Source organism: Sapajus apella, unplaced genomic scaffold (genome assembly GCF_009761245.1).
Source record: "Sapajus apella isolate SASKATOON/1434 unplaced genomic scaffold, GSC_monkey_1.0 scaffold70, whole genome shotgun sequence".
Classification (NCBI taxonomy): domain Eukaryota; kingdom Metazoa; phylum Chordata; class Mammalia; order Primates; family Cebidae; genus Sapajus; species Sapajus apella.
The window spans coordinates 10,911,476-10,921,740 of NW_022437010.1; positions in this window are offsets into that span (position 1 = coordinate 10,911,476).

Here is a 10,265-nt window from a genome sequence, read left to right on the forward strand (position 1 = left end):
GGATCGAGGAAGAGTGCCTTGGTGTCTTGCTCTTGCCTTGCCTTTTCGTTGTATGCGTGTGGAGGGGATAACCCTTAGTTTTGTCTGAGGAGGTGGCTCTGCAGCCTGAGAGTGCATTGGAGTGACCCACAGTCAAGTGACAGCCAGCCTGGGGCGAGGACCCAAGCGTCTGCACTTACCCGACTCTGGGTGGTCCTGAGGTGCACCAAGACTTGCGTGCCACAGCTAACAGCTTCAGCGTCTGTGCTTCTGCAGGCTCCGTCATGGTGCTGTGCACCCTGAGAACGCTGAGCACTCACTGTCAGACACTGCCCCGCATTTACATGGATTAGCACCTACTCTCATGACAGCATTTTCAGATCTGCACAACTATCCCCATTTTACACAGGAGGAAACTTCAGGAAACGAAGGCCACATAATGACCAAGGTTGTGTAATTAAGCAGGGACAGAGCTCAGACTGGAAGGCAGAGTCTTGCTCAGCACACGTGCCCCTCGCCATGCCAGGAGGTCGCACTGGTCATGCACAGCAGACTCTTCTGAGTGAGAACCCCCTGTCAGAGTAGCCCTCGCAGAGCAGATGCAAGTGCTCAGGACTGCAGGACCCCACTGCTGGAACTGAGAGCAGCTCCAGGGTGCTAGCCGGTCCTAGGCTGGGGAGGCTGTGGAGCTAAAGCACGTGTGGTTCTGCAGTCAGGGAGTGCACAGGCTCACTGGGGAAACAGAAGGGATGTCCCATGTGCTCCATGCCAAACAGAGATGCAAGCACCAACCAACGAAAGGGCTGTTCTCGGCCCACTCCTCGCTTGCTATTGGCAAATCTTATCACAAAAGCGGAGGGAAGCATTTAACCAAAGAAAGCTAGACTGACAGGAGTTTGGGATGATTTTGATTATTTTCCCCAACTCCCTGAGACTTCCGTTTAGGTGTGAAGAACTTGGATGTGCCAGGGGTGCTACTCAGAGACCCCCATGGCTGTGAGGATGGCAAGAAACCACAGTGGGCATGTAGATGTTAACTGAAGCCATGGAGATCATACGGGATGAGACGAGGTTAGGACAGAACCAAGAGGTGGACCAGGACTGAGGGCAGATCATGGAAGACAGGGCTGCAGGTGGGAGCCAGGAGCACAGAGGCTCTGGGCAAATGCAAAAGGAAAGTGATACACCACAGTTTGCTGTTTGGAAAATGTCTTCAAATTTAGCCATATAACCGACCAGTGTCCTAGAGTTTTTAGGAGGAAATCCTGCACACCAGTTTCTCTACCTGCTGCCACTGTATCTTTATACGCCGCCTAGTATTAATGAGAGAAATACTGCATTTGCTGAGACACCAGGGGTGTGACAGCTAAGTGCTGTTATATAACAAGCTGTGCCAATAACAAAACAGAGATACCATCAGGTACACTGATGTCCTCGGCTCCTACCCCGCATGTCTGCACAGGTGTGCCTATATTTAACCATTCCTTCTAACCCTGACATCGCCTTTCATAGGCATGGCATGCAATGCTTTTCCAAGAACCTTCATGTATAAGATTGTTGAGTTCCTGTGAAGTGAGCAGAATTAATATTTTTACATCTGAACTTTGCCAAGGAGAAAGCTGAGGCTAGGAGACATTTAGTGCCTTACTTGTGATCACAGACAAGCATGCAACAAGAATGCAAGGAAACCAAGATGCACGGAGTCCTAGTGCAGCCGCTTCTGGTCGTAGGGATGAAGACAGAGTGTCACCTCAGGAAATGTCGCAGCTCCTGCCATATTCTCAATAACAGTCTCCTGGGATCAGCTTCTTGCTCCAGAGTGCTAAGTGAATGCCCTCCACCTATAGGCTGGAAACCCAAGGGCCTTGACCTAAAAAGAGGGAGTGGTTTTTACAGAGAGACTTGTTTTAAACTCACATCAACAAGTATGCATCTAGCTGGGCAAAGTGGCTCACGCCTGTAATCCCAGCACTTTGGGAGGCTGAGGCAGGTGGATCACCTCAGATCAGGAGTTCGAGACCAGCCTGACCAACATGGTGAAACCCTGTCTCTACTAAAAACACAAAAATTATCTGGGCATGGTGGTGTGTGCCTGTAGTCCCAGCTACTCAGGAGGCTGAGGCAGGAGAATTGCTTGAACTTGGGAGGTAGAGATTGCAGTGAGTCAGGATTGAGCCACTGCACTACAGCCTGGGTGACAGAGCAAGACTCCATCTCCAAAAAAAAAAAAAAAAAAAATTACACATTCAAATGAATTCTGCCCTCGATGTAATTTATTTCAATATAATGCAATCGTTGGAAAACCAACTGTGCAGACATCATCTTGGAGATAGTGAGTGGTTTCTGAAATCTGATCTGGGTATTGGATGAGATTTAGAAGTTTGTTTTGGTAGGTGTGGGGATGGTATTGGGCCTTGTTTTTAAGGCTGCCTGGTGATGTAAATAGGCTTGAAACAACGTGGCACTTGGGTTACACTTCTGCAACAGGATGGCAGCATTGCGTTCATGTAGATGGATTACTCATCCTCAGTAGATGGCAGCTCTGCCGCCTAAACATCAGAACATTCTGTCTGGGGGTTTATCTATTTACTGAATTTTCAGAAATGCTCTGAGAACCAATCTGAACCCCAGGCAAGTGGAGTCCCACATCACCCTGAACAGCTGCACCATGGCCTGTGCTTGTCACCTCCCAAGACTCTCCCTTTGAGCTGTGACACGAAAGACTTTGAGTCTGGAAGACAGCCAATCCTGACACTTGGACTTGGTGATTTGATTTCTTCCTGTGCAAAGATCTTCCATTGTTTTATTAAATTCCATGGTCAAGGCTTAGGCCAAGGCTGCAACCAAATGTCTCCAACCAAGCTATGGGTATAGACTTCACAGAGAGCAGAGCGATTCTCTACCACCCATCCTACTGCCTGGGCCTTGCTGCATGGGACCAAGGATGGGGCTCCTGATGGCAGAAAGACATCTTGGGTGGGATGGGGGCAGCACAGGTCACTGAAGAGAAGGAAGTGGAGGCAGGGGGACAGAGGTGAAGCCTGGCTTGCTGAGCAAGCGGCACTGAGCGAGGTGCTAAGGAGTGTGAAAGCAATCAGGACAATGAGGTGTCACATTGGAAACTTCGTAACCAAAGCATCTGTCAGGCTAATCTAACACAAAGTGTTGGGCAGGGGACTGTCCCTCTCCCACACCCCACCCTCAGGGCTTTCATTAAGGGGAGGAACAGATTTGCTATTGTAGTATATCAGGGTTTTTTTCTTCACTATTTAGGAAAATACCGTACACTAAATTTTCCTTTTTTACAAGCAGCGACTGTGGAGTCCGCAGTCCAGGCATCCCCATTGCTAGGGGTGGGCAGCCTCCACAAGCGTGCAAGCCCCACCTGCAGCCTAGAGCCCCACCTGGGCAAAGAGGCTGCTGTTAAAAATCACCGTTCAATCTGCCTGCTCTGTCTTTATGTGCAGGACTCTCTCCAGTTAAACCCTCTGCAATGGAAGACTGCCCCTGGCTGCATGCTGGCCCCTGAGCTGGCCACCCCACAGGGACAGGCAGGATGGCCTGGCCGCTCCCTCCTTGTGGGTCAGGGGAGAGATGTGCTTGGTACCAGGGAAGCACGTCTGCAGCAGTCACCCCATCCCTGCTTTCATTTTCCACGGTTTTAGTGACCCGCGGTCAACCACGGTCCAGATCTATTAAGTGGAAAAATCTAGAAATACGTAATTTGAGGTTTTTAAATGCACAGCTTTGAGTAGCGTGATGAGATCTTGCACTGGGAGGCAATTCATCGCTTTGCCCAGGGATCCTCAAAGGAGGCGCTCCCTGCCCCTTAGCCACTGAGGAGCCCGGTTCCTTATGAGGCCAACTCTCCAGGTGGCCGTGCCAAGGTGCAAGAGTGGTGATGCTGGCAATTCAAATTGCCAGAGAGAAGCCATCAAGTGCTTCCTTTCCATGAAAAGGTGAACGTTGTTGACTAAGAAAACAATCAAAAGCTGCCAGGCGTGGTGGCTCATGCCTGAAATCCCAGCACTGTGTGAGGTTGGGGTGGGCAGGTCACTTGAGCCCAGGAGTTTGAAACCAGTCTGGGCAACACGGCAAAACCCTGTCTCTCCCAAAATGTAAAAAGTAGCCAGGCATGGTGGTATGCCTGTAGTCCCAGGTACAGGAGGATGAAGCCAGAGGATGCTTGAGCCCCACAGGTCAAGGCTGAAAGTAGTTTTGATTGCACTGGTGCATTCCAGCCTGTCTCACAGAAAAGGAAAAAGAAAAAAGAAAAAAAATGTGTAAGCTGAAGTCCCTAAGATCTGCAGTACGAACAAATCTATTCATGAAACGGTGATGAAGGAAAAGGAAATTTATGCTTATTTTGCTGTCACATCTCAAACTGCAAAAGTTATGGCCACAGTGCCTGATCAGTGGTCAGTTAAGAAGAAGACAGCATTAAATGTATGGGTGGAAAACATGAACAGAAACGTGTCCTGATTGACAGCAACTGGGTTTAGGACTCTCCGTGGTTTCATATCCCCTACTGGTGAGGGGGGCCACCATGAACTGCTCTTCTGGGCCCCAGATTTTCCATGCACCACTGGCACATCTTGTGAGAAGCCTCCACAAAGGCCATGTTGTGACCTTTGCAATTGCGAGAGAGAGACAGAGGGAGGGAGAAACAGAGAGGAGAGGGAGAGAGAGAGAGAAAAACTCCCTGCAAGCTTCACCAAGGCCAGGCCAGAATGAAACCCTGTTCCACTTCATTTCAGGGCCCTCAATGCCCTTCCATTTGTAAGAAAATCTCATAAATGATTTCATTCCAAAAAATGTGTTTCTTTATCAAAATAGACAATATCTTTAGTAACTCACCTCGCATATGAAACTCAAGTAATTTTGAATATTTTAAAAACATCAAGATACTCATTTAATGAACACACAAAAAACAATGAGCGACCTAAAAAGTCATTAGGCATTTGGACTTCCTAAGCATTGCAGAGCTTTATAAAATTCTCCAAGTCAGCATCTCTGAGCATGTGGCGTCAGGTCAATGTTAAAAACTAAAATCCTCTTGGCTCAAAACAGAATTTCCCCTTCTCTTTGGGCTGATCTGCTCCAGTTGAGCTGGATCTAAAAGCCTCTGATTTGCCCCCTTACTGATATTCCTTTTTTTTTTTTAAGACAAAGTTTTGCTCTGTCACTCAGGCTGAAGTGCAGTGGCACAATCTCTGCTCACTGCAACCTCCACCTTCTGGGTTCAAGCAGTTCTCCTGCCTCAGCCTCCCGAGTAGCTGGAACTACAGGCATGCACCACCACACCCAGCTAGTTTTTGTATTTTTAGTAGAGACGGTGTTTTGCCATGTTGGCCAGGCTGGTCTCAAACTCCTGACCTCAGGTGATCCTCCGGCCTTGGCCTCCCAAAGTGCTGGGATTACAGCTACCTAATATTCTTAATGGAAAAAGCACAATGAAGAGCTAGCCATCTCATTTCTATTTATTCAGATGTGAGTCTTACCATGCAAGCAAGGTGCCTTGGAGACTAGAGTTGGAACATCCACCCACCGGATAGGACAAACAGAAGCTTCGTCCTCCCTCTGCGGATGGAACAGAACCCAGGCATCCCAAGGCTCCTCCCAGCTCTGTCACTAACCTGCAGTTACCAAGCTCAGATTCTGGACACCCATTAGTCATTCTGTGAAAAAGTTTGTAAACTGTAAAGTATCCCACAACCATTATCTCTCTCTGTATCAGATAGCTGGTCTCTTCCCACAATAAGCCACAATAGAACTGGTGTGCTGGTACTTTCACCCTCTGGGGGGGAGACCTGAGCAAGGAGTGGGGACAGAGGTGTCTGGTGGGCACTCCCTGTGCCTGTACTATTCCCTTCCTGAACGGCTACAGGCTCTATTCGTGTGGCAGACCAAGCCCCTCTGCTTCTCCTTCCACCCTGCTTACTTGCATCTGGAGCTTCAGGAGCTGGAAGCTGCTGCCGTGGCGCCTGAGGAAGGCGTGGTGCCCGACGCGCTCTTGCTGGCTACTGTGATAATGCCTGGCTCCCTGCCAACAGCACATTGATCACTTTCATTTCAATTTCATTCAGATCTGAATACAAATCTGTATTTTAGTATTAATGATGTCATCGTTTTCCTCATCGCACTGTTTCTGTAAAACGTTAACATTAGGGAAATTAGGTGAAGGGGTAATGGACTTTTTCTGCATGATCTTTGCAACTCTTCTCTAAGTCTGAAATTACTTCAAAATACATAGTTGGGGAGAAACCTGAGGGCCATTTTCTAGACCTGTTAGAAGTTCCAGTAACACCCAAACAGTGCTTGGCCTTGCCACTGATGGTCTGGAACAGGGAGGTGGTCAGAGCTGCACATTGGCTGGTCTGGTCTCCAGTTAGCTCTGAGAACCTCACCCACAAGAACGTGCCCCTGTCCCCATTTGACACTGTCAACTGTGTGACTAGGCCCACCCAGAACCCTCACTCTTCTTTGCTGTCCCTGTTTTGAAAGTCTCCAAATGGGACTGGGGTCAGGATGGATCTCCAGACTTGAGGGCAGGTGACATGTGTGTCCCACTTACAGACAGCCTTGCATCCTGAGTCGGAATTTTACCAGAGAGAATACCTCAAAAAAACCTTTGAGGAAACAGATTCATTTCTATTCCTTTTTTCCAACAACTATTGTTCTGTGCCTCCTGTATGTGAAATGCCCTGTTAGTGAGGAATGAAGGGTTGGTCTGGCGCCAGCATGTGGCTACAGGTGTCTGGTGGGTCCCTGGCTGCTGGCACAGGCTCGAGTGTCATTCTGATTCCTTCCCACCATCCCTTGACCACAGGCAGGCATGTCCCTGTGACTCAGAGAACCATTTGTGCCTCAGTGAACTCACTGTCCTCAGGAAGCCAGTGAATGTAGATTAGACCAAATTAACCTCCTCTGGTCTTGTCTCCAAAGCTAGCCAGAACGCAGCAGCCCCAAATGACAAAGCCGAGCACTACAGACCCAGATTCGTTTCACTCCTCATTTTCCTGTTGCCATGAATAGCATTCTCCTTCAAAGATCCCCCACTCTCACCCTGAAGCATTCTTGAATTCTTTCGCCTCCATCCTGCCCCTCCTCACTGGCCAGCCTCCTATACTGCCCATGCTTTCCAACAGTGCTTCTTGGATCCAGCCCTTTCCTCACTGTCCCCGTCACGTAACCCAGACAGAATAACATTCTAAAGGAAAGTCCAGCTATTCTATCAACATAAAAATTGAGGTGACTTGACATTCATCAGCGGCAGGGGTGGTTGAGCTGCCCCTAACGCTTGTGCACCCCAAAAGCTGGGGTTGAAGATTGGGCCGTGGCCTGAAGACAGAGGTGAAGGCTGCCGTGGACACCCTGGGGGCGGGGCAGGAAGCAGGCACCTCTGCAAACAGCCACCTTTTTAAAGCATTGCTGAATTCTCCGAGTTTGTGGCGCCATCAGCTGGATTCCTGGCGGGACACTGTCTGGGACTCCTGGATCCCGTCAGCTTCCAGCTGGATTTCAAGTCCAGGCCAGCCTGTCCCTGCCTGCTTCCTGCCCCGCCCCCGCGGTGTCCACAGAAGCCTTCACCTCTGTCTTCAGGCCACAGCTCAATCTTCATCTTCTTTACTCTCAGGCACCCCCCAAACTTGACCCTAGCTTTAGGGGTGCACAAGCCTTAGGGGTGGCTCAGCCACCCCAGCCGCTGGTGAGTTTAGCCCATTCTGTCCTCTGTTAAGTTTGTTTTAAAAAGGATTGGAGGCCAGGTATGGTGGATTACGCCTGTAATCTTAACACTTTGGGAGGCTGAGGCCAGTGGATCACCTGAGGTCAGGAATTTGTGACCAACCTGACCAACATGGTGAAACCCCATCTCTACTACAAACACAAAAAAATTAGCCAGCCATGGTGGTGCACACCTGTAATCCCAGCTATTCCAGAGGCTGAGGCAGGAGAATGACTCTAATCCAGGAGGCAGAGGTTGCAGTGAGCCAAGATCATGCCATTGCACTCTAGCTTGGGCAACAAGAGCAAAACTCTGTCTCAAAAAAACAATAATAATAACACAACATAATAAATAAAAATAAAAAGGATTAGACACCTCCTACACTCCATCACCACCTGCCACTGGCTTCGGAATCCCAGGAATCCCACCCTCTGCTCACTAATGAAAGTCTCCTCACTAAGATGATCAGTGGCTTCCAAATTGCCAGGTCATACCCATGTTTTCAGATCTTATCTAATGATGGTTTTTGATCGGTCCTTCAAATACTTTTTCATAACCCAAGTAGTTTTGGTGAATGTTGAAGAAAATGCTGAAATAAAGGTAAGCCAAAAAAGATACTCACAGTCCTGCTACCCAGAGACAACCACTATTAACATTTCACTGCCTTTAAAATATGATCATCTTGCCTCATTAAAAATAGGAAGACATTCATTTCAGTGGCTGCATTGGGTTGCAGGGTGCGGATTTTTCTACCTTTGGGAGTGTTGATTATTGCCCATTTTCCTTATTAGAGAGCAAATCTGTGACGAATGGATCCTTAGTACTTCAGAGCTACTCATTCTCATTGTTTTCTTAGAATAAATTGCTAGAAGTCACAGCCCCACTACCAGCTACCGGCCCCCACACATCCCCTTTCTGTTTCCTAGGATTGTATCTTTTCCTAAATGCCGAAAAGTAAGGAGGAAGAGCTGCCACGTGGTTGCAGGTGTCAGACTCCACCATGGAGGGAAACCTGTCTGCCTGCCTGGGCGCTGGGACTGGGAACAGGGGGCAGCACTTCTCTGCCTGGGAAACAAAGTCAAAGCCTGAGTGGGTGTCCCTCCTGCATCCTCGAGCCTCCGGGCCCTCACCACGTCCCCCTCACTGCCGGTATTGTACTCCCTGCAGGGCTTTGCTGCTGGTGCCGTGAGACTGTATCTTTGCATCAGCATTTTAGTAAGAGGTCTGACCAGCAAGGCCATTGACATCTTGAAGGTGAAGCCCATGGCTTTCCTGTTCCCTAAGATGTCGCTGGCCCCATGGCTTCAGTGAAACCACACCTTCCTATTTCCCTTTGAGCCCTTCCTCCTCATCTTTCCATCTCCTTCTTAGACTTCTCTTCCCCCATGCAGCCATAAATCCCAGCCATTCCAGGCTTTCCCCAGAGATCACTGCTCTGCTTAAGCTCCCTACTTGCTGTGCCTGTATAGCAGGGTGGGGGGGGGTCCAACTCACTCTTAAAGTATTAGCCACTAAGACCCCCTTTACCCTCTTCTCTCAGACTTCAAATTTACCTGCCCAGCTGCCTGCTAAGCTCCATCCCTGTAATTTATAGATCTCAAAGTTGTTGAGCTCAAAGTGGATTTCACCACCCTGCCCCACGGTCAGGGCTCCCCTGAGCTGTTCCTGTCGGGGGGTATACTGCTGTCCACCCATCACATAATCGGCAAACCCAGCCGCTCCCTTGCGTTCTTCTCTCTCACGCCTCCCACCTGGCCAACCACACCCATCCCCAACTTCATCCTGGAGGAGGCTGTCAAATGGGCGACTATTTCATCATCACTGCGCTGTCTAATGCAGGCCCTGGCCATCTCCCACTGGGAAAACCTACCGGCTGGCCTCCCTGCTTCCCACCCACCTTTCCCTACCCAAATGCAACGTGCACAGCACAGTGTGATGCCCAGTGTGATATTTCTACATTTGGATACTGGATATCGTACCCTATGCCATTCTTTTACTAAGACTTTCGAATGGCTCTTACTGCACACAGGATAAAGCAGACAGAGCCCTGCAGGATGTGGTTCCAGCCATCTGGCCTGCTATAGCTTTCAGCACTCCTTCCCTTACGTACCATCAGCCACACCTGAATTTCTTATGATTTCCATGGTGCACAACTTCAAGCCTTTGTTAATAATGTTGATTCCCTTGAATGTCCTTTCTCTCTCCTATGTGTAGCTAATTCAACCTCTCCATAAGTTTCAGCTCTCCTAGACAGCCATTCTTAACTTTTTTGTCCCCACAAATATATGCTTTTCTTTGTTTCCAAAATGCTCTTGGAAAATGTATGCCATGTCTCTTACCACACTGCATTTCACTTGTGTGCTTTTATGACTAAACTTTGAGATGCAGGAAACAAGACTCTGCCTTTTCCATCTCTGATTCCCTGGAGCTATCCTGAATGTTGGAGAGTACCGTTATCTCTGGGAGATATGAATATACAGGCAAGACAATTAGATAATTTGTGTAGATGGTTGGACCAGTCAGCCTTGACATTCTCCTTCAGGAACCCTTGTACACTACT